The following is a 23,164-nucleotide window of genomic DNA, read 5'->3' as shown; positions in this document are numbered from 1 at the left end:
GACTGGAGAGAGGTAGTTGTGGGAGACTGTGTCCAGAGTAGGACCTGAAGACCAATTGGATTTGAGGGCCAACAAGAGGAGGGTTACTCTTCTAAAGAGAAGAGGGAGCTTTGTGATCAGATGGAAATAGCCCCACAGCCTAGATAGGTATCCAGACTAGCCATTTCTTCCAGTTCCTCCTCTTCACGGCCAACCTTTGTCTGATCCATTTTTTTGGTTGCCTTTCTGCAAGTACATTTTTCTACCACATCTCATCCATTGTCAGCTTTTCACATTTCACATCTGGGTAGAGATGCAGCTTATAATCAGTGGCATCTTAAAATTGCTGCAGATAACTGTCCACATTTTAATATTACAGAATTGGGATGCCTCCTACACTTGTCCCTGGTGAGAAAAGGAAAGCTCCAATATTACCAAAGGTCATGTAGCCAGATGCTGGCAGAGCCAGGCTTCTGGGTTTCTTTTACCCAGCTGGGTTACCTCCACTCACATAATAGATCTTAAAACACATGTCGCTTCATGTTATAGGTTTATAGTAAAGCACATACATTTTTGTCTATTTATTAAAACTGAAGTAATTTGAGAAGATTACAAAGCATGATTAAGTAGAGTGTCTCATTCATGTATAGAACCTGGTTGCGTTGGTTTCTTGTCCTAACTTGCTACCAACCATAAGAAAATCATCTCTGAGCACTGGTCTCTTTTCCTTTAAAATGAAATATTAAATTTTATTTTCATTTTTGCCTAGAACACATTTTTCTTTTTTGTTGTTGTTTTTGTTTGGCCAGGGATAGAGAATGAAAGTGAGATCATTTCAATCTTAGAAAGATAGATGTCAGCTGGGCACAGTGGCTCACACCTGTAATCCCAGCCCTTTGGGAAGCCACGGTGGGCAGATCACTTGAGGTCAGGAGCTTGTGACCACCCTGGGCAACATGGTGAGACCCCATATATACAAAAATTAGCTGGGTGTGGTGTATGTGCCTGTAGTTCCAGCTCCTTGGGAAGCCGAAGTGGGAGGATGACTTGAGCCCAGGAGGCGGAGGTTACAATGAGCCATGATTGCATGTGCCACTGCACTCCAGCCTGGGTGACAGAGCCAGACCCTGTCCCAAAATAAGAAAGAAAGGAAGGTAAATGTCAGAATTGGTGATGGAGATTGCAACAGCAGCAGCAGCAGCCTGCTGCTGGCTTTCTCTTTATGAGATTAAAACATAACTGCTGGAAATGTTCTGGCCTAGCAAAGTGAATTGTTCAGGAAACTAACCTGACCTGATTTTGAGTTTTGGCAATAGGAGCCCTCACCCCGACCCCAATTTCAACCCATAAATGTTATTACCGGCCTTTTTGGTTCCCACTGGCTTGTTTCCTCCATGGTAACATTTTTAGTTGACTTGAAGGCATTCACTTTTAGAATTGTGTGGTCCCGGGATTTAAAATATTCGTACTTGGTGACCTTTTAGAAAGACCAAATTCCCGGCCAGGCACGGTGGCTCACGCCTGTAATCCCAGCACTTTGGGAGGCCGAGGTGGGTGGATCACAAGGTCAAGAGATCAAGACCGTCCTGGTCAACATGGTGAAACCCCGTCTCTACTAAAACTACAAAAAATTAGCTGGGCATGGTGGCGCGTGCCTGTAATCCCACCTACTCAGGAGGCTGAGGCAGGAGAATTGCCCAAACCCAGGAGGCGGAGGTTGCGGTGAGCCGAGATTGCGCCATTGCACTCCAGCCTGGGTAACAAGAGTGAAACTCCGTCTCAAAAAAAAAAAGAAACACTAAATTCCCACTTTGCTCCTCTATCCACTTCTGCCTGTTCTGTGTCAAGTACAGTTGTAATTGCATTCAGGCAAGAGTATGTCTTAGTATTAGGTTGCCTTAGTATGCCTTGATATTAGGTTGGACTTTATACCTTTTATTTGGTGTCTATTTGCTGACTGGGATTTAGGGAAAAGTTTCTTAGTTTAAGATTTTAGTGCTGATACTGGCATGATTTCTGCAATTGGGAGAGTAACGATTTTATTGAAATAGACCTGTGATTTTAAGCTATAATCTTTTATATTAGGTAGGTACCCTCTTGCTAGCACATGTTGATTATAGGTTCCATCTCTGTTAAGTTCCCCATTTACCCCATCCTTTTCCTCATGTCAACAGTTTCATCCTGTCAGAATTAATTTCTTATAAGCCCATGCTGAACAGACCTAATTAAAGCCATGCTGACAAATTGGCCACTCTGGTCTGTGTTTTATGTGTTTCTGAACCCCAGAGTTCTTGTTTCTTTTTGATCTTGGTGTAGCAAATGCTGCAACAAGGTGAATGTTATGAATTTCTCCTTCCCCAAAGAATAGTTCTCATGATACCAAATTCAGTAATTGTTCATTCGCTTTCCTGAGAGTTTGAAAATGTGATGTATCTCCCTAGGGGTGGTATTCAGGGTACTTCTGCTTCAGTATTTGGGAGAAGAAATAATACTTCAGTATTTACAGAAGTCCTTGACACCTCCATCAGCCTGTGTTATTTGATAAGTATCTCTGAAAATTTGAGTTTGTTCTGTCTGAGCTTCTGCATATTTATCTCTGTTATGGATCTGGGGTGCACTTAGAAGAGTACCTCTTATATTTCTTTTAAGTAAGGAAAGCTGTAGAAAGCAGATTGACTTGGCAGCGATGCACCTATGTGGGATTCCCCCTTTTCCACTTATGGCTGTGAGGGATTCCTGAGGTAAGTTACTCTATCTCCTTGAGACTCTAGGATCTATCTCAAACTTAGAAGGTGATAGTCCTGTGTCTACTTTGGAGGGTGTTAAAACCATCAGTATTCTCCTTGAAAGTTTGGTGGGGCACTGACTTGCTTTGATCAGCACAGTAAAAACATCTCTCTGTTGTATAGGATGTTTATCAAAGCATTGTTTATCATAGCAAAAGGTTGGAAGACTTAGTAGAGTAAATGTCCTTGAGAAGAATAAATTGTGCTGCAGCTGGGCAACAGAATACTGTGGAAATTTTAAAGAGAATGAAGCTGTTCTGTGGGTGCTCAATACAGCCGCTCGGTACCACATGCTAGGCACTTCACTGAAGTGCTCAACGTATGTTAATTAATTGTGGCTTCACAAAAGCCCATGAGGTAGAGACCCCAATTTTACAGATGAGGAAACTAAGATAAAGATTAAGTCGGTTGTCCCAATATCCGCAGCTAGTAGGTGGCAGAGCCAGGATTCAAACCTAGGCAGACTGGCTTAAAGACTCTAATCTTGGCCACCCTGCTGTGCTGTACACCTGTCACACTTAGGTAGTGATCTTTGCATTTGCAGCTGTAGACACATGAGAGGAAACAAGGTTGAGTTTCTTATTCATTGTTACATTGTGGAAGGTTGATGGTATGATCAACATATGGCTTCTGTTGACAGTAACTAAAGGTTTAGGCAAAGAAAGCTAATAGGTATTTGTGATCAGTACTTGAAAGGGTGACCTTTTGTTTTATTACTCCTTATTTTAGATATTTTGAACTTAAACCTCTTTAGGAGAGATAATCAGAAGTGTAAACAGAATAGCTTTATAATTGTTAGTGTAAGAAATCAGTGTTCAAAAGCCCAGTTGAATCAATGTTCACTAGCCTGACTGGTCTAGTGTGACTGGTCAAGAGCATCCAGCATTGGTTTCTTTACCTGGTCCTAGCCGCATCAGGGTTTGATTTACAAAGTGTATAAATCTGGAGAAATGTGGACTGGGTGGGAAGGACACCCGTATTCCCTAGGGAGCCTTCATCACTAGATCATCTTGATTTCCCTTGAATAAAAATGTAAATCAGGTATATAAGTCATATAAGTCGTGCAGAGCTTGACAATGGGAATACTTTTTGAGAAATGTATCCTTAGGCAATTTTGTTATGTGGTCATGATAGAGTGTTCTTACACAAACCTGGATGGTATAGCCTGCCACATACATAGGGCATGTGATAATACCATATTGTTCCTAGGCTACAAACCTGTACAGCAAGTTCCTATACTGAATACTGTAGCCATCTGTAACACAGTGACGAGTATCTATATATCAAAACAAAGTAAAGATACAGTAAAAATACAATATAAAAGATAAAAAATGGTACAACTACATAGGGCACTTACCATGAATGAATGGAGCTTGTAGGACTGGAAGTTGCTCTGGGTAAGTCAGTGAGTGGTGAGTGAATGTGAAGGCCTAGGATTTTACTGTACACTCTAGACTTTATAAACACTGTACATGTAGGCAACATCAGGTTTATAAAAAAATATCTTTCGATTAGGTGTGGTGGCTCATGTCTGTAATCTCAGCACTTTGTGAGACTAAGGTGGGACCAGGCAATTAAGACCGGCCTGGGCAACATCACAAGACCCCATCTCTACTTATTTATAATAAAAGTTCAAAATATGTATGTATATGTGTGTGTATATATATATATATATATATATAAATTTTAATATATATTTCTTAATATATAAACTAGCTTATTGTAACATTTTTATTTTATAAACTTAAAATTTTTTAAACTTTTTGACTCTTTTGTAATACTTAAAACATAGGCTCTATAGCTGCATAAAAAAATAATTTCTTTCTTTGTATCCTTATTCTTCAACCTTTTTTTCTCCTTTCAAAGTTTTTAAAACTTTTTTGTTAAAAACTAAAATAAATATACACATTAGCCTAGGCCTATACAGGACAGGATCATCAAGGTCACCATCTTCCACCTCCACATCTTGTCCCACTGGAAGGTCTGTAGGGACAGTAACATGCATGGAGCTGTCATCTCCTATGACAACAATGCCTTCTTCTGGAATACCTCCTGGAGGACCTATCTGAAGCTGTTTCATAGTTAACTTTTTAAAATGCATAATTAGAAGGCATACACACTAAATTAATGATTAAAAAGTATTGTATAGTAAATACATAAACCGATAACATAGCTGTTTATCATCAGCATCAAGTATTATGTACTGTACATAATTTTATGTGTGATACTGTTACAGGTCTATCTATGTGGTGGGTTTATTTACACCAGCATCACCACAAATGTGAGTTATTGTGCTATGATGTCACTAGGCAATAGGGATTTTTCAGCTCCATTATAATCTTATGGGACTATCATTTTATACGTCCATTGTTGATTTAAAGGTCATTATGTGATGCATGACTATTTTGAAAACATTCTGATACAGGCGCCATTAAGGGTCGCTGTGCTGTGCCGTGGTGTTCAGGCTAAAAAGACAAGTTTTCCACCACCTTCAGCTCTCTTAGGATTCTTAGACCCTTTCAGAACTGAGTTTTCTTTCTGGGTGTGGGACACTAGGTTTGACAACATTGTAATGGCTATGAGTATCAGCATTCCTAAAATAAGAGAATCACAAAATTCATGGGATGGCTTATATATTCACATGGAATCTGAACAGGTGATGAAACAACTGTTAGTTTCAGAGACACTCTATAGAGGAGATGAATACACAATTACCAGACTGTGTTCCTTTAAAAAATGCTGTATTGTAGCAGGCTTCTTTTTCTCCTATTTTTTACACATTTAACTCTGCTTCTCCCTCTCCTCATTCACCCTCACACTCAAAGAACAGTTATAAAATGTGGGCATGTAGATTGAGTTTTAAAAAAGAAATGTGTTTTTGTGTTATTTGCTTTATTTATGTTACACAGGCTTGAATTAAAATCTTTTAAGACATTTTCTTTTGAGGGGTTGCATAGCTAATCTTTATTATGTTTCTCCATGGTCTTTTAATTTCAGCTGAGGGCATCACTGCCTTTGTATATTTTGTGCACATTAGCTTGGAGGACTCAAGTGATAATTTCCTCAAATGATAATTTATTTTGAATATTTCAAGTAATCACCTCAGTTAAGAGACTGCAATCAGATAAGAATCATCAGCAGTTGCCCGTAACAGAAAATGTTGCTAAAATACCTTTTGAATATTTGTCTCCCAGTTACTGCAATTGCAGTCTTTTGGTTTAGATGTGCAGAATATGATTGAAGTAGAGCCCAGACTGCTTAAGCCCAGGCTTTAAGGCAACCGTTGAAGGCATGTGTAGTATCTTGGCGTCTGTTATCTGCCTTGGCCATTGATTGTCTTCTCAAGCATCCTTCAAGGATGCTTCATCCAAGAAGGAAGTTGCCCTTTGAAACAGGTGGGAGCTTCTCCAGAGAGCCCCATAGAGACATTATCCCAGGACCTCGTGTTCCTCGGAGAATGCTGTAAACACTGGAGTGGTTTCATTTTCAGAGTAGCTCCTTTTTGTTCCCTTTACAAGGAGTAGTAGGGCTTGGAATGTGCTCAGTGTGACCCTGAGAGAAGTGACAGTAAGGTAAGTACTTTTCGCTGATGCCCTGGTACAGAGTTCAGGCTTGAACTTAACCATCTTCTTAAGAAATCAGACTGACATATTTTAAAACACCTCCTAAAATTCAAAATGTAGGTGGACAGTTGCAAAGTATTGTCAGAAGACCAAATCTCACTGTATGATCTACTTGCCCCATGGGTTCAAGTACCCATCCACCCACCCACTATCCACCCTTAGATATTTATTTCTAGCCCATCTTTTTCTTCTGAGCTCCAGACTCAACTTTTCGTCATTGGATGGTCCACATACCTCTCCTGTTGGCCAACGTAGTCAGGAGCACCATCCTCCACCAATTTGCCCAAGCCATTCAGCTGGAAGCAATGCTTGTGTTCTTTTCTTTCATCAACCATGCACTTAACCAACTTTGCTCAACTGCCAATCACCAAATATTACCCATTCAGGCTCCTCTCTGTCCTTCTAAGCTTATTCCCCTTCCCCACATTGCCCCAACCTTCCATAAGACATCAGATCCTTCCTGGAAGACTACATTTCTCCTTGGCTCCTTGGCTCCCTTTTCTTGATTCCTAAAAATTAGATGAGGCAGTACCTGTATAGCGCTTTGCATGGTGTCTGGCATGTTTATCTGGCATGTAGTGTCAGTATCCAGCAATTATTTGCCTGAATGTTTCCCTAAATACATATGTACCTTTCAAATATTGCCAGTCCTATAATCTGTGTCAATGGCTGTGTGAAGCTGAGTATGACTTGATAACCTGAGAATATATAATGCTTCACAAATGAAGACCCTACCTGGGCAGGAGACTTCAGAAGGCCAGTTGCCTTGCTTCCAGCCTGAAGGAATAGAATACCAACAGTTCTCGGAGCATACAAATTGCTAGACACCTTTTCTGGTTGTGGCGTGGTGCAATGAGGAGCTCTTACCTATGCCTGGAGACATGCCGTCTGAGGGCTTGCTGGCTGCAGTCTGTGTAGATCTTCAGATACAAGGAGATGGCCACAGCTGTGGTGCTCTGCAGATGTGGCAGTGGCTTCATCCAGGTGAACGAGGGGCCCCTGGAGATGATCAAGCTGCTCACACTCCAAGCTACTGGAATTAGGTCTGCTTCTGGATAAGGAACAGTTTGCTGGAATGGACATCCATGTTTGTGTGATGGGTAGTGGTCATATGGTCCAGATTTTTGCTCTCCTTCAGTACATCTCCAAAGCCCTGGTGCCTTGTTACCCAAAATATGTAGATGAGGCATCCAAGGAGATCAAAGACACCCTCACTGGACGTTGCTGGAAGTTGACCCCTGTTGCTGTGAATCCAAGAAATTTGGAGGCCCTGGTGCCCATGTTCTCTACCAGAAATCCTACCAGTAAGCCCATCACAAACATCAGAGTTTACTTTTATAGTAAAAATGGTTGAAGGTCTTTAAGGTTAAAAAAAAAAATGCTAGCCATCCCACCTGCCCTAGAAGCAGAGGTGACACGTGCTATTATTTTAAAGGCCTTGCTTACCTGCATATTACCTGTTAGGGCTTTCAGGCAGAGTATGCCAATGATAGACCAGTCTGGTGGCACTGTTCCCAAGGACAGTATAGAGTGAACTTTGCTGTCTAGGCACTCAGATACTCCATAATAAAACTATAGTGGAAACCGGCACTCTTTTTTGTTGTTGTTGTGGAGACAGAGTCTCACTCCCATTGCTCAGCCTGGGGTGCAGTGGCACTGTCTCAGCTCATTGCAGCCTCAAATTCCCAGGCTCAGGTGGTCTTCCTACCTCAGCCTCCTAAATAGCTGGGACTACAGGCATGCACCACTATACCCAGCTAATTTTTTATATTTTTAGTAGAGACAGGGTTTCACCATGTTGCCCAGGTTGGTCTTGAATTCCTGGCCTCAGGCAGTCTGCCTGCCTCAGCCTCCCAGAATGCCGTGATTACAGGTGTGGGCCATTGTTCCTGGCCTGGAGCTGTGATTTAACCTTGTTTTGGTTGGCAGCAACATGGAGCCCAAGCTAAAGTAGACCGTACATGTTGGATGGTGCTTATCTGCTTCAGTAGCTAGTTGGTCAGTATTTGTTGATTACTCAGACTCACTCACTGTTGATCATTTGTCTGTGTTAGCCTCTGCTAAGGGATGTGGACCCTGCAGAGACACATGCCAATACAGTTACCAGTAAAAAGACCCAATAGGAATGATGAGGTATATACTAGGATGAACAGGTGATTTATTGTCATACTGTGGATGTGGCTATGTATGTTGCAGTTAGGTTCAGCTGCAGTGATGGGCATGCCAAAATAATAGTGGTTCCAACAATGGGATCCCGAAACAAAGTAGAAGTATTTATCTCCTATGAAAGGCTGCGCAGATCGTTCAGGCTAGTATGGCCCTGCATAAATTCATTGCTCATCTTACATCTGTCAGGTTTAGTGTGGTCTCTATCTTCCAAGCAGCAGGCTAGAAGAAGAAACAGAAAGTAGAAACAGGGATGGTGCTTTCTTTTAGGGGAAGTTCCCAGAAACAGCCTCCAGGCAACTATGCTTATGTCTCATTGGCTAGAACATCAACCGGTGGCTGCACGTGGCTAGAAAATCTCATCTTGATTCTGGGTGGCCATGCGCAGCTAAAAGTACTGCTACTGTGTATAGAATTTGGGCAAGAACTGGCTGTCTGTGTGGTAAGTGGTGGATGAGACCAGCAGCCCCCACTCACTTGGAACTGGGAGAGTCCGGGGGGAGGATACTGACAAAATAAACAGATATTTACAGTGACGAGGCCTCTGAGATGTCTGCGAAGGTGTGCTATGGGAGTAAACAGGAAGGACACCTAAATCAAACTGGTGCTGGGGGGAGGGGATCAGGAAAGGTTGCCTGGAGACTAAGCAAGACTCTCTGAACAGTGGAAATGGGCAGAGTATTGAAGCTAAGGCTCAGAGGCAAAAGAGGGCAGGTCGTTGGGGGATGGAGGAGCATGTGAGGAACAGAAAGTAGCCAAGGAAAGCCAGAGGGAAATAGGGTTCTGATCACATGGGCCCTGGGGCTCAGGGAGGGTTTTGGTCATTTTCCTAGGAGTCATAACTGGTTTCTGCAGGTGAGTAACCTGGACAGATACTTTCAGCAGATGAGGGGCAACACAAGACTGGAGGCAAGAAAGATCCACTAGGAGAGAGTGTACTAATCTGGTTGGGAGATGATGGTGGTCTCAACTACATGGTGGCTTTGGGGATCAAGAGAAGTGAATGCAAATCCCGTAAATCTCATAGAGCTTGGTAATTTAGAAATAATTTGGCCTTTTCATGTTACAGGTGATAAAACTAAGAATGAGAGTTTAAATGGCTTGCCCAGAGTCACACAGCTAGCTGTGGAACAGCACCAGAAATTGCTTCCCTATCTAAACTCTTTCCTTTATGTCACTGTTGAACGTGCTAATTTGAGTGAATAGGGCATTGTGGGCATTTTGGAGCCAGCAACAGGACCTGAATCCTGGTGCCCAGTGCCCAGTGCAGAGGGAGGAGTCCACCCTGCTTTGGGGCTGGATTCCTGGGAAAGTTATAGGGCAGGTAACAGAAATGAGGGAGTTGTGAGAGGATGATGAATTCAGTTTTTAGTTTGTTGATTTTGAGGTTCAGGACTGCCATGTGTAGGTGGAGAGAGATCAGATGGAAACTGGTCCTTGAGATTGGAATTGGGGATGCAGGATTGGGTGGAATTAGTCAAAACTTTTCTATACCCTTTCTTTAAATTTCTCCGGTGAAAGAGACTCAGCAACTGTTTTTGAGTCTAATGTGTCATGTACCTTAGAAGTAAGGGATTTTTCCAGTGTTAGCCCTGAATGATTTTCGCTGCAATTTGAATTCTATGTACCCTCAAACAATTTGATAAAAATAAAATAGGTTAATACTTAATAGTAAATTAAAATAAATAAAAATAAAAGTTATGTGGCCCTCCCTTGCATATTTTACCCTATGCTGCAGGTCTTCCCAGGATCCTGTCTGGCTCTGGTTGGTCTCTTGGTCCAGGCTGTGGCCTCTCTCTCCTATGTTTTCACACTGTAAGATTTCTCCAGCTGAGTTTGGGGGGGTGGAGCCCCAAACAAAACTTGATGGCTTGTGCTGGAAAAGGGGAAATGGATGCTATTGCTATAACATGTTAACTTCTATTTTTAAAATGTCAGTTTGGCATCACTTTTTTGGACATGTTTACATCCTAAGAGTTTTTGGTTTCAGAAGTCCTTTGTCCTTCACAATTAACTTGTTGGCAGTGATTAAAGTATAGCCTATTTCCTGGGAAATGAGAGACAAACAATTTCAGAGCAACTGTAAAACATATTGACATTTGAGATTGCTTTCTATGATACCACAGACAGAGAGGTCAGTAGACAGGTAATGTGGTATCATAGTTGTTTTATCTCTTCTGGTCACTGTCCTTGTACTTAATGTTTCGCTATGTACTTTGAGCTTACAGGTGAAAAAGACTTTTTCAATGAATACTGTACCAAGGATAATTCAAAAATTTAAATCCTGTAACGATATGGGGTGTGACTAATAGAGTAATGACTTCCATAAACCACACATGAAAACTGCTTTAATTATAATTGTCATTAACCTTATTTCCAGAAAGGAAATAAAGCTGTGAACTAATTTCCGTGGGCTGTGAACTAATGATGATCTTTCAGAGGTCTAGTTTTAAAAGCACTGAGTTTCTTCATGACACATGAGAATATGTAATGCACCTTTATAGCAGTTAAGTAGTGAGGTTCACACAGGATTTGTTCTCTTCTTAACACTGTCCTCTTGCAGAGGAATACTCTTCCCAAACCTGAAAGGCACGCTTAGAGAGGTGGACTGTCACTCCCAGATCCTAATTTTAGAGAAGGGAGTGTCATGTAATTTTCTTCCTACCTTATTTATTCATTCTCCCCCTCTCTCCCTTACTGACCTGCTTTTTTTCCTTCAGCCAGGTTGTTGCTTTAAGGAGTCAGGTGAGCTTCAGCCACTGATGCTGGGGCCAGATAGTGGCCCAAGCTGCTCTGTACTTGTACCCTTTTGGGGAGGGCGGATTTCGTGTTTTTGTAACGTTTTGAAGAACCTCTTACATGAAGCAGCTTGAGCTAATTAGCCAGCTGAGCCAAAGAAACTAGTACCTGCTGAAAACTGACTGACGTGGTAGGCAAATGGAAAGTTTGGCTTCTAAGAAGTGTGTGTTGTGGCAAGTTGAAGTCAGAAGCATGAATTTTTGACTTTCATTCTGAGTGACCACTCCTCTACCGACTCCCTTTTCTCTCTCTCTCCCCACCTCTTTTTCCTCCTCCCCCCCCCCTTTCTGAATGTTTGTATGTATAGCAACACTTCAGCACTTACATAGTGTTTGATAATTGAATTCATTCTATTTGCAGTACTACCTAATGTGATTTAACCACAGGAAACTTGCTTCTCATTGTTTATGATTTTAAATTTTAGTTTTTGGTGATTAAGTCACCATGAGGATTGCCCTCATTTGGAAGGAGAGTTAGTATCATGCTGTGGCTAAAGAAACTCAGTTTTCAGTTTTTTTTTTTTTTTTTTTTTTTTTTTTTTTTTTTTTTTGAGACGGAGTTTCGCTCTTGTTACCCAGGCTGGAGTACAATGGCGCGATCTCGGCTCACCGCAACCTCCGTCTCCTGGGTTCAGGCAATTCTCCTGCCTCAGCCTCCTTAGTAGCTGGGATTGCAGGCACGTGCCACCATGCCCAGCTAATTTTTGGTATTTTTTTAGTAGAGACGGGGTTTCACCATGTTGACTAGGGTGGTCTCGACCTCTTGACCTCGTGATGCACCCGCCTCGGCCTCCCAAAGTGCTGGGATTACAGGCTTGAGCCACTGCGCCCGGCCCAGAAACTCAGTTTTTATGCCTACCAATAATGTGAAAATCACCTCACTCCTGTTTGGCTGATTGGGTCGAATTTCTCAATAGCATACTAAATGTAACCTGACGAGTTAGTAGGGAACTAGTAAAAACTTATTTCACAGAGCACTTTCAGTTACTGGTGTAGTTTGGGTGTTTGTCCCCTCCAAATCTCATGTTGAAATTTCACCCTCAACGTTTTGAGGTGGGACCTACTGGGAGGTGTTCGGGTCGTGGAGACAGATCCCTCACAAGTGACTTGGTGCCCTCCCATGGTGAAGAGTTCATGTGAGATCTGGTTGTGTAAAAGACCCCCGTCTCTCTCTTGCTCTTCTCTCTCTTGCTTCCTGCTTGCTCCCCCCTTCACCTTTCACAGTGGGTAAAAGCTTCCTGAGACCTCATCGGAAGCAAATGCTGGCACTGTGCTGCTTGTACAGTTTGCAAAACTGTGAGCTAAAATAAACCTCTTTATAAATTACCCTGTCTCAGGTATTTCTTTATAGCAACACTAAACAGACTAATACAGCTATGGTATATTTAGTGTAAGATGTATTCATTATTATTAGCTTATTTCCAAAATGACTATTTTAACAAACTTCAGACTCTGTGTACTCCAAGTTTCATTTAACTGCTAAAGGACAAGTTTAGTCAGATGCTGCATAACCACATTTTGGTCAGTGATAAACTGCATGTGTAATGGTTGTCCCATAAAATGATAATGGAACTGGAAAATTCCTCTTGCCTGGTGAAGTAGGGGTCATCTTAATGTCCTAGGGTAGTGTATTACTCATGTGTTTGTGGAGATAGTTGGTATAAACCTACTGCACTACTAGTTCTATAAAAATATCACATGTACAGCTACGTACCATATACAATGCTTGATACTGATAATAACTATGTTACTGGTTTATGCATTTACTTTTTATACTTTTAAAAATTTTATTTATTTATTTAGGAGATGGGGGTCTTGCTCTGTCATTCATGCTGGAGTGCAGTGGTGTAATCATAGCTCACTGCAGGCTTGATCTCCTGGGCTCATGCAGTCCTCCCACCTCAGCCTCCTAGTAGCTGGGACCACCATGCCTGGCTTTTTAAATTTTTTGTAGAGGTGGGGTCCCACTGTGTTGCCCAGACAAATCTTCAACTTCTGGGCTTAAGCAGTCCTTCCGCACTGATCTCCCAAAGTGTTGGTATTACAGGCATGAGCCGCTGCCTGTCATTATTTTAAAAAGTACTCCTTTTACTTACCAAAAAATAAAGTTAATTGTGAAACAGCTTCAGGCAGGTCTTTCAGGAGGTATTCCTGAAGAAAGCATTGTTATCACATGTTATTGCCCCTAAAAGCCTTCCAGTGGGACAAGATGTAGAAGGGAAGACAGTGATGTTGATGACCCTGCATAGGCCTATGCTAATATGTGTGTTTCTGTCTTAGTTTTTAAGGAAAAAAAAATTTTAAAAGAAAAATTAATAGAAAAAAGCTTACAGAATGAATATAAAGAAAATAATTTTTGTGCAGCTGTACAGTGTGTTTGTGTTGTATTATAACAAAAGAGTCAAAAGTTAAAACGTGAAAGTCTGTAAAAGCCATGAATGGTGGTATGCACCTGTAGTCTCAGCTACTCAGGAGGCTGAATAGGCAGGATCACTTGAGGTCAGGAGTTCGAGGCTGCAGTGAGCTATGATTACACCTGTGGATAGCCCCACCAAGCAACATAGACCCTGTCCCTAAAAAAAAAAAAAAAAGTTTATAAAGAAGAAAAACATTACCATAAGCTAAGGTTAATTTATTATTGAAGAAGAAAAAATTTTAAAATAAATTTAGCATAGCCTCAGTGTAGTGTTTAGCCTCATTGTAGTACTTATAATGTCTGCAGTGTGCAGTAATGTCCTAGGCCACCACAGTCATTCACCCCTCACTCACTGACTCACCTAGAGCAGCTCCCATTCATGGTAAGTGCTCTGTACAGGTGTATCGGTTTTTATCTTTTATAATCTATTTTTATAATACCTTTTCTTTAATGAGCTATGCAAATACTTGCTGCGATGTTGTGGCTGCCTGCAGTGTTCAGTATAGTAACATGCCAAAAGGGATTGTAGCCTAGGAGCAATGGGTTATGCTGTATAGCCTGCGTGTGTAGTAGGCCATAATCTAGGTTTTGTAAATATACTCTATGATTTTCTCCTGATGAAATCACCCAGTGACACATTTCTAAGAATGTATTGCCATTGTTAAGTGACATGTCTGTAGAGGCTTATTATTTTTAAAGTGTATTTTGGATATTTGCCATTCAGATAAGAAGCTAAATATATGGTGTCTTTTTAGAAATAAAACCTGAGAGAAGAGGAAAATTCCATGTGCAGTTTTTAATACAACAGCTCTCAAACTTTTTGGTCTGAAGACATACTATTCTTAGACAAAGTGGCCTGAGGGAGAAACGTTTTTTTAAAAAAAGCAAAAGGAAAAACAGATAAGGCTTGCACTATTAAATATTACCGAGAAACTCAGAGCTTTTGTTTATGTGGATTATTTCTATTGGTATTTACCTTATTAAAAATCAGTTTTAAATTGTTTTAAAATACGAGTTTAAAACAATTATGAAAACATTAAGAATAACCTGTTGTATGATAATAAAGTATATATTTTTCAAAATCTATTTCAAAATATGAAAACATTTTTCAAAGCAAGAAAAAAATTGGTGGAAACACATCGCTTGACATTTTTTCAGTCTCTTAAATATTTGGCTGAATGGGAGACAGCTGCATCCTCTTAGCTGCTTCTGATTCAATCCTTTGAGATAGCATACATCATGCAGCCTCTGGAAAACTTTGGTGACAGTGAAAAAGTAATCTCTTAGTAGTGGTATGAAAATAGTTTCCATCTTACAGAGCAACTGAAAAAGGCTTGGGGACTTTCAGGGATGTCTGGACTACTCTTTGGGAATCCCTGTAGTAGGTCCTATTTGTTGCATTTTAAAAGAAGGACCACCCTTCTGCTTAGTCATAAAAACATTTTTCCTTCTTTAACAGCCATTGCCTCCTGTTTCCTTCTGCCTAAGTTTTCTTGATTTATGCCACAGGCTCTATGTGTGTCACCTTCACATGTGAACTTTACCAGGTAGAAAAAAGCTTACAGAATGAGTATAAAGAAAATATTTTGGTCTTTTTATCAAATGAACATATCTGTAGGGAACTCTGTGTAGATAGGACAGTATTTAATAGCAAGTCCATGTCCTCTTAACAGCACTGGTTTCTTGCTTTGGTGCTCTATAAGAAGGCTGTAGTCGCCAATTTTTAAAATAAAAATCCAAAACAGCAAGGAGTAAATGAAGAGATTAAGGTCTCAGTGTAGCATTAATAGCTTTGTAGATGTTCATTTTACTTTTTTAATTCATCCCTTTCTCTTTGCTACATATATATTACAGTATTTAGGCTTCCAGATCGGCAACCTTTTGAAATAGTTTTAAAATAGCTGATTTCTTTTTTTGTTCCTGTCGGTTGGATAGATACCGCTTGACCTTTTCCAAACTGTTGATTTTGGATAATGCCTTTGTTTTAAGAAAATTTTGCTGCATCATGTCCCACATCTCCATCTTGTTATGTAACCATTTAACCTTTAATTCTATGTGTTACAAAAAGGTTTCTTCGGGCCTTTTTTGTATAATGTCAGATCAGGTAGACCTCTACTTTGGGGGACTGTAAATAGAACATTAGCCTCCTCTTGATTTTACTCTAAGGAATTCTTTTAATATTTTTATAACCTTAGATTCCTTGATACCTGAATCAGGTACCAGTACAGTTGAGCTGCTGTATTTCCACATGTTCAGTTTTTTTAATGGGATGTATTTTTCACTATCCAGTATAGTAGTCACTGTTACTAGTTTTTGAGTATTTGAAATGTGGTTAATGCAGCAAAGAAACAGAAATTTTAGTTTTAATTTCATTTCATTTCACTTAAATTTAAATAGCTACTTGTGCCCCATCTGTCTCATTGGACAGTGCAATGCCAAGGGTATATGGAAGTTTCTTTTTAAATTTGTAGGTTCATTCATTCATTTTTTTATATGTGTTGTCGCAGGTAGGTTTTTTACTATCTGTGGCCATCTTATTGCTGGAAACGGAACTAAAGGGATATAGAAGGTAGAAAAGTGGAGGCAATTAATATTGGCTGATTTTTATGAGGTCTTGGGATTGTTGTAGATGAAATTTGTGGGGAAAATAAAATTCAGGGAAGGATTTTTAGGTTGGACGCTGGAGCTGATTCGTCAGCAGAAAAAAAGGACCAGTAGAGAGAAGAAATGGAAGGTAAAAGGCAAATGGGAGATGAATAAATTCTTGAAAGAAATGGGAAAAGATCCAGAATACAAGCAGAGGGATGGAAAGATACTCTGTGAATTGGCAGGGGAAGGAGGGACTCTTAAAAAAGTTATATGAAATTTTTTATTGAAGTGTGATTCACATAATATAAAATTATCCATTTTTAAAATGTTCAATTCAGTGGCATTTAGCACATCCACAGTGTTGTTTGCCGCGGTCACCTCTAATTCCAAAACATTTTCACCTCCCCAAAGGAGACCACTGACAGTTATCAGCCACTTGTCATTCTTCCCTCTCCTGAGCCCCTGGCAACAACTCATCTGCTTTCTGTCTCTGTAGATTCGCCCTGTTCTGAATATTTTCTATAAATGGAATCATACAATATGTGGCCTCTTGTATCTTGCTTCTGTCACAGCATAATGTTTTCAAGTTTCATCCACCCCTGTTGTAGCATGTGAAGAGTGGCCGTTGAAGGAGGAGGACTTTTAAGGGACCTGTATGGCCTGTCTGGATCTCAGCAAAACCATCGGTTCTGCTAGGTGGATTTATCTAGAGGTGAGGTACCCTGGGGATAGGTGGGGCATCAAGAGTATTTGTGACTGTAAGGTCCAGCCTGAGCAAGGAGGGTAGGGACAAAGATCTGCTTTGGTGATGGCAGATTGACTGCTAGTGAAGGTGGACAGGAGGAGTGACTGGATAGAAACTTGTCTTAAGAGGAAGCAGAATGTCCTGTTTCAAAGGATTTGGACCCACTTAGGGTCCTAAGTTAGAGAATGCATGTGGAAATGTGAGCTCATCTAAAAGTAGGGTCATCTCGTCTTTTTGTATATCAGCGTCACCCATAACTGCCTATTGCAGTAGTAGTGGACAGACAGTTTCTAAAGTTGCAAGTGAGGTGGAAAGCTCTGTAATCTTGCCCTGCTGGGTAATGGTGCTGCATGCCTGTTGTGAGTGCCTCCTTCTCTGCTGGAAGCAGTGTGGGGAAGGCAGACCTTGGGTTCTTTCTGCTTTCTTGGGAAGGCCAGTATGGCTGAGTCACCGTACTTGCTGGTGCTTAGGGCAAGGCTGCTTTCCAGCCTCACAGTTATCCCACAGATATATAATGCCTCAAGGACTTAAATGTTAACCATAGGTTAAATCATTTGTATTTGGGGTATGATGAGAATGTACGCAGAGGGATCTGACCTAGTCTGGGGCTCTGTGGGAGGAATTAGGGAAGATTTCTCTGTTGTGCCCAGATAGGGGGGAAGTGGGACAGGAGGATGAGGTAGCTTTCGCCACGTGGGAGCTGCCTGACTCAAGGACATGCTAGAGAAAGCGAAAAGGAAATGGGTTTGGTTGTGGGGCAGTGAGCAGGAGGGAGGGGGGCAGAAGTTGGGCTAGGGAAAGCAGGTGTGGGCCTGGGCGTGAAGGGGCCTCTAACCAAGTGAGGGATTGTAGGCTGTATCCAGAGAGCAAGGGATCAAAAGGCTTCAGGCAAGGGTGGCCCCATCGATTTTGGTGGTTAAAAAGAACTCAGGTGCAACGTGGAGGTGGATAGAAAGGAACAAGAATGAGTGCCTGAAAGCCAGCTGGCTGTCCACAGGAAAGAAAATGGGCCTTGGTGGTACAGCTAGGAAGAAGTGGATATTTATAAGATAATCCACTCAAGGGGATAGCTTCAGCAGGCTAAGAAATGACTGAGCTATTCTGATACCCTGTCCCTTCTGTCTACTGTGTCATTTCACACCTTCATGTCTCTTCATGCTGTGCCTTCTGCTTGAAATATCCATCAACCGTTCTGCCTCCTAGGCCTTCCACCCTGTGAAGTCCTTAATAACCTGGCCAAATGCCACTTGCATGAAGTCTTCCCTGATGCTGTGTTCAGAGTTAATTCATTTAACAAATATTTATGGAGCATCCACATTTTAATATGCTTTAAATCATTGCTGACTTGGTTTTCTGGTCAAATGGAATGTTTAACACATGCCAGCCAATTAACATGGCTGCTTAATAAAGTCGAGGTAAAATTTGAGACACTTTTCAGGCCTACCTAGTGTCACAATTCTTCCCAGATTGTGGCAGCCCACTCCCACCTCCTCTTCTTGAGCAGCAGCGTCCTTATTTCCTTTCCCTGTTCCTTGGTCTACCCAAACCTACCAGTCTCCTTTGTGACAGTTGAAGCCCCCTTCCTCTGGTGAAGCCCCTCCCTGGCCTGGATCTCCTTCCTGAGCACAGCCCTTGGCTCTGGGGCTTTCCATCTCTGGCTGGGTGCTAGTGGGATATTAACTTTTCATTTGAGTCTAGTTGTATTGGACAGTTAGAGACTCTGTCAGGCTCACTGCATCCAGAAGAGAGCTTATGAATACATAAATATCCATAGGGTGGGGCATCACATCACCTTCATGGTTTTCCATAAATGATTGACAAAATATGAGCACTTTTTAAAAAAACGACATTTGGACATAAGTGTCAGATGCTTGGTTTATGACTCAGTAATGGGTATCTTAAGCCTAGAAGTTGTGTTTTAGATTGAAGAATCATACATAATTCTCCTTGGCTGTCTTTATCTATAAATTGTTCTGTCCTTGGGTAGGACATCTAGACACATGTGAAGTGGCCAAAATGGCCATTAGTCAATCGAGTATGAAACGTAGCATTTTGGAGAATAAATTGTGGAGGAACTTCCCTGAAACCTTACTAGTAGGGTAGGACATTGATGTTGGAGAGTAGGTCTAGGGTATTGGACAGAGAGTCAGGGAGACCAGGTGACTTATGCACAGTGCTAAAAGTCTAGTCTACGTTGTTTCAGTCTAGGGGGAAGAGAGTTATCAGTGTCCCCAAAAAAAGTCCTTGGCCTCGGGTTAATCCGTAGGCCCCAGTTGAAGAAAGGTGGATACTTACTCATGCAATATTGCCCTAGGCCTTTTCTAGTATTTCAGTAAGTGTCTTCTGTCAAACCTCAAGCGAATTCTTTTCCTTTTTGATACACTTTGGAGATGCAGACATTCTGATTTTTTTTTTTTTTTTTTTTTTAAATGATAGCCCATTCCTCTGGTTTCTTTCTCAATCTAAGACTAACTAGTTATTCCACACACATTGCTGTAGACCAGTATTCTGCCCTCTTTCCTGATTCTTTTTCTTTTTGAGACAGGATCTCTGTCTTGTCCTTAGGCTGGAGTGCAGTGGTACCATCTTGGCTCACTGTAACCTCACCTTGTGGGCTCAAGCCGTCTTCCTGCCTCAGCCTCCTGAGTAGCTGGAACCACAGGCACACACTGCCACACCTAGCTGACTTTTCTATTTTTTTGTAGAGATGGGATTTCTCCATGTTGCCCAGGCTGGTCTCAAACTCCTGGGCTCAAGCAGTCGGCCTGCCTCAGCCTCCCAAAGTGTTGAGATCACAGGTGTGAGCCACCATGCCCAGTCCCCATTCTTTTAACTCTACTTAATCTATGTTTTTAAATGTTATTTTTAGTTATATAAACTTATGTAATCAATATCCATAGAGATCTGTAGCTGATTTTCTTTTCTTTTCTTTTTTTTTTTTTTTTTTGGACTGGGTCTCATTCCGTGGCCCAGGCTGGAGTGCAGTAGCACAATCTCAGCTCACTGCAACCTCTGCCTCCCAAGTTAAAGCAATTCTCCTGCTTTAGCCTCCTGAGTAGCTGGGATTATAAGCGTATGCCACCGTGCCAGGCTAATTTTTATATTTTTAGTCGAGACAAGGTTTTACTATGTTGACCAGGCTGATCTCGAACTCCTGACCTCAAGTGATCAGCCTGCCTTGGTCTCCCAAAGTACTAGGATTACGGGCGTGAGCCATTGTGCCTGACTCATAACTGATTTTCTTAAATGCTGCATATCCGTATTTTAAAAGGGATATGGGAAAAGCTTGTTACTTGTCCTGACTCTAGAAACTGATACTGGACATGGTAGAGCCATTTTTCTTTCCATGAAGTTTCTATTTATAGAGACTTTTTAAGTCATAGCTTCACTAAAATCATGTTAACACTATGTCATTTCTGAGCAGGCCTGCTACCCGAGAATTAACAAGACCTCGTTTATCCTGTTTCTAGGACGCCAAAATCTGATGATTCATTTGAATGGGGAAGAAAAACCAAATTGTCACATAAACGTTGTAATTAATATAACCATTGACTCACTGACATTGTATTTTGTACACCATTTTCTTCACTTCAGGTTGTCTTGGGCATAAAGTATTCCTCGTCTAAATCTTAGACAACTGCTTGAGACCCAGTAGTATGTTACAGGTATCTGTAGGTTGCCAGTTTGATGCATTTTTGTATTTTCCTAGCAAAGTTAAATTTAGTCTAATCTCAATATGAGTGACAGTTAAAAGTGCAGGTTGTGGAGCCAGCATCCAGGGTTTGAATCCCATTTTCCACCAAATGCAGGGTCGGTAACTGAGCTTATTGAGAAGATGAAATTAAATAGTGCATGTGAAGTGCACGGTATGATGCTTAGCACACATTGAGTGTTCAGTGTTAGCTACTGTGATTATTATCCTTGGTGTGTTTCCTATTTTTAATGGTGTTACGGTCCTGAAGCAAGGGACTCAATAAAGGAAGAATATTATGGTTTCATAATGAAATCCTCTTAACTCATTAGTGAAGCATTACAATCTATAATGGTGCGAGCTTTGTTTGATGCTGGAACAAATTAGGCCAGAGTTAATGCCATTTCATCCTATTAACCTTGGATAGCTTATCTCCGTGCTTGCCCGACGTTTTGCTGGTGGAGTCTTCTTTTTCAGTGGGATGTAATTCCCAGATAGTGGGCCGGTTGTTCTTGTGAGAATTTAATGCCCAGGTAGGAGTTGGTTGATTCTAAATGGAAGCTGTTGTGTCCTATGCTGTTTGTTTATTCTGGGTGTGGTGATTAAGCCTTTAAAGTGCAGGCAAGAGGACTCTTTGGGGTTTCTCATTTGTGTCCTGTGACATGCGTATGAAATCTCTCTGTGAGCAAGTATAAATATTTTTCCAACTGCTCAGTGCCTCCACATGGGATTGGAAAAATCAAGCTGTTTTATGCTGCTTTATTGACAATAATACTAATAACATAAACCAAATTTGGCTGACTCAGCTACTGATTAGCAAAAATAGCCTGTCTTCTGCCAAATGTTATATATATATGATTAAGAAAACAACTAGAGGAGTCTTCTTACCTCAAGTTTTTTTTTGTTTGTTTTTGTTTTTTTGAGATAGAGTCTTGCTCTTTTGCCCAGGCTGTACTGCAATGGCATGGTCTCGGCTCACGGCAACCTCTGCCCGCCAGGTTCAAGTGGTTCTTCTGCCTCAGCCTCCTGAGTAGCTGGGATTACAGGTGTGTGCTGCCACACCCAGCTAATTTTTATATTTTTAGTAGAGACGGGATTTCACTATGTTGGCCAGGCTGGTCTTCAACCCCTGACCTCGTGATCTGCCTGCCTCAGCCTCCCAAAGTGCTGGGATTACAGGTGTGATCCACCACACTCAGCCTTCAAATTTGGCCTTTTTAAAGGTATTTTTGTGCCCCTCTCACCAGAAGTGGATTTTCCATTGTTTTACAGGGTTCCTATAAAGCTGTGGATGGCTTTGTAGATTCAGTTTTTTAAAAGACAGTCCATGACCCCAGACAAAATAGGTATTTAGCAAATGAGCTTGAACTGTGCTTTTTAAAAATCCATACTTGTTCTCAAGGATTGCTATTGTTTATGTGAAGCGTAATACTTCTTAGAGGTTTTAAAAATTGATAACTAGACTGAGCTCCTTGGTTTGAGGGGAAGTTTTTGTGGAATGCAACAGTTCTATTTACTATATACTAATAACCTGAGAGAAAGAAAGGCTCCTAACATAGGTGACCTGTTAACAAATTACCAGCTTATGTTCACAAATTAATCCTTAGGCAAGCAGACCACACACAAAATTTGCCATTTACTTTTCTCTTACCAGTGTTAGCTGAAATGGCTATTTACACAAATTTTCAATATGTATATTTAGTGTTTCTTTGTATTCAGCTGTTGGGATTTCTGTATGATTTATATTTCTGACTTGTATAGTGTTTTATATTAGACTAAATTAATGAAGAATTTTTTTCTTCATGAGATTGTCCAATTATGGCAATGGTGCAGTTGTATAGGCTGTTTACATAGACCTTGCAAGTGGGAACATTAATAGGTAAAAATGTTTTGAAAACAAATTTCGCAGTGCATCCTAAAAGACTGGCCAATTTCTGGGAGTCTCACCCATGGAAATACTTTAATATATAGCTAAAGTTTTATGTATAAAGATGTTTTTTGCGGCATTATCTAAAAATAATGAAACCTTGGAAACCTTAAATGTCTTATATTGGAGGAATAAATAAAAGTATTTATATAAATATTGCTCCAAAATTCAAATTACGTTTGTGAAAATGATTGCTGGCAGCCTTTGTTCAGGTAAATGATCCAAATGCAGAACTGTGGATGGTGATGTGCATGACACCTGCAGGACTGACCCTGCTTGTGGGATTTAACCCTCTTGTCACAGGTAATGTTACTGGAAATAACAGCTTCCTGAGTAGCTGGGGTCACTGGCGTGTACCACCACTCCCAGCTAATTTTTTGTAATTTTTGTAGAGATGGGGCATGGTCTCGCCATTTTGCCCAGGCATTGGAAGTATGTGCTTTT

General features: G+C 40.9%; 1 protein-coding gene across 4 annotated transcripts in view; it reads left to right on the top strand.

The window, feature by feature from the left end:
* ELOVL5 (ELOVL fatty acid elongase 5) overlaps positions 1-23,164 on the top strand; it is a 78,703-nt gene that overhangs the window by 5,364 nt on the left and 50,175 nt on the right. The window contains exon 1 of one of the 4 annotated variants that reach the window (XM_017542891.2): positions 21,820-21,839. The exons of the other annotated variants lie outside the window; for them this stretch is intronic. The gene's annotated coding sequence lies outside the window, so the exon portion shown is untranslated. Of the gene's footprint in view, positions 1-21,819; positions 21,840-23,164 lie in introns of those variants that run through there. 4 annotated transcript variants of the gene reach the window in all.

This window comes from Cebus imitator, unplaced genomic scaffold, assembly GCF_001604975.1.
Source record: "Cebus imitator isolate Cc_AM_T3 unplaced genomic scaffold, Cebus_imitator-1.0 Scaffold148, whole genome shotgun sequence".
NCBI classification, from domain to species: Eukaryota; Metazoa; Chordata; class Mammalia; order Primates; family Cebidae; genus Cebus; species Cebus imitator.
Note: the sequence above shows the minus strand (reverse complement) of the source record. Positions and strands in the feature narration are given on the sequence as shown.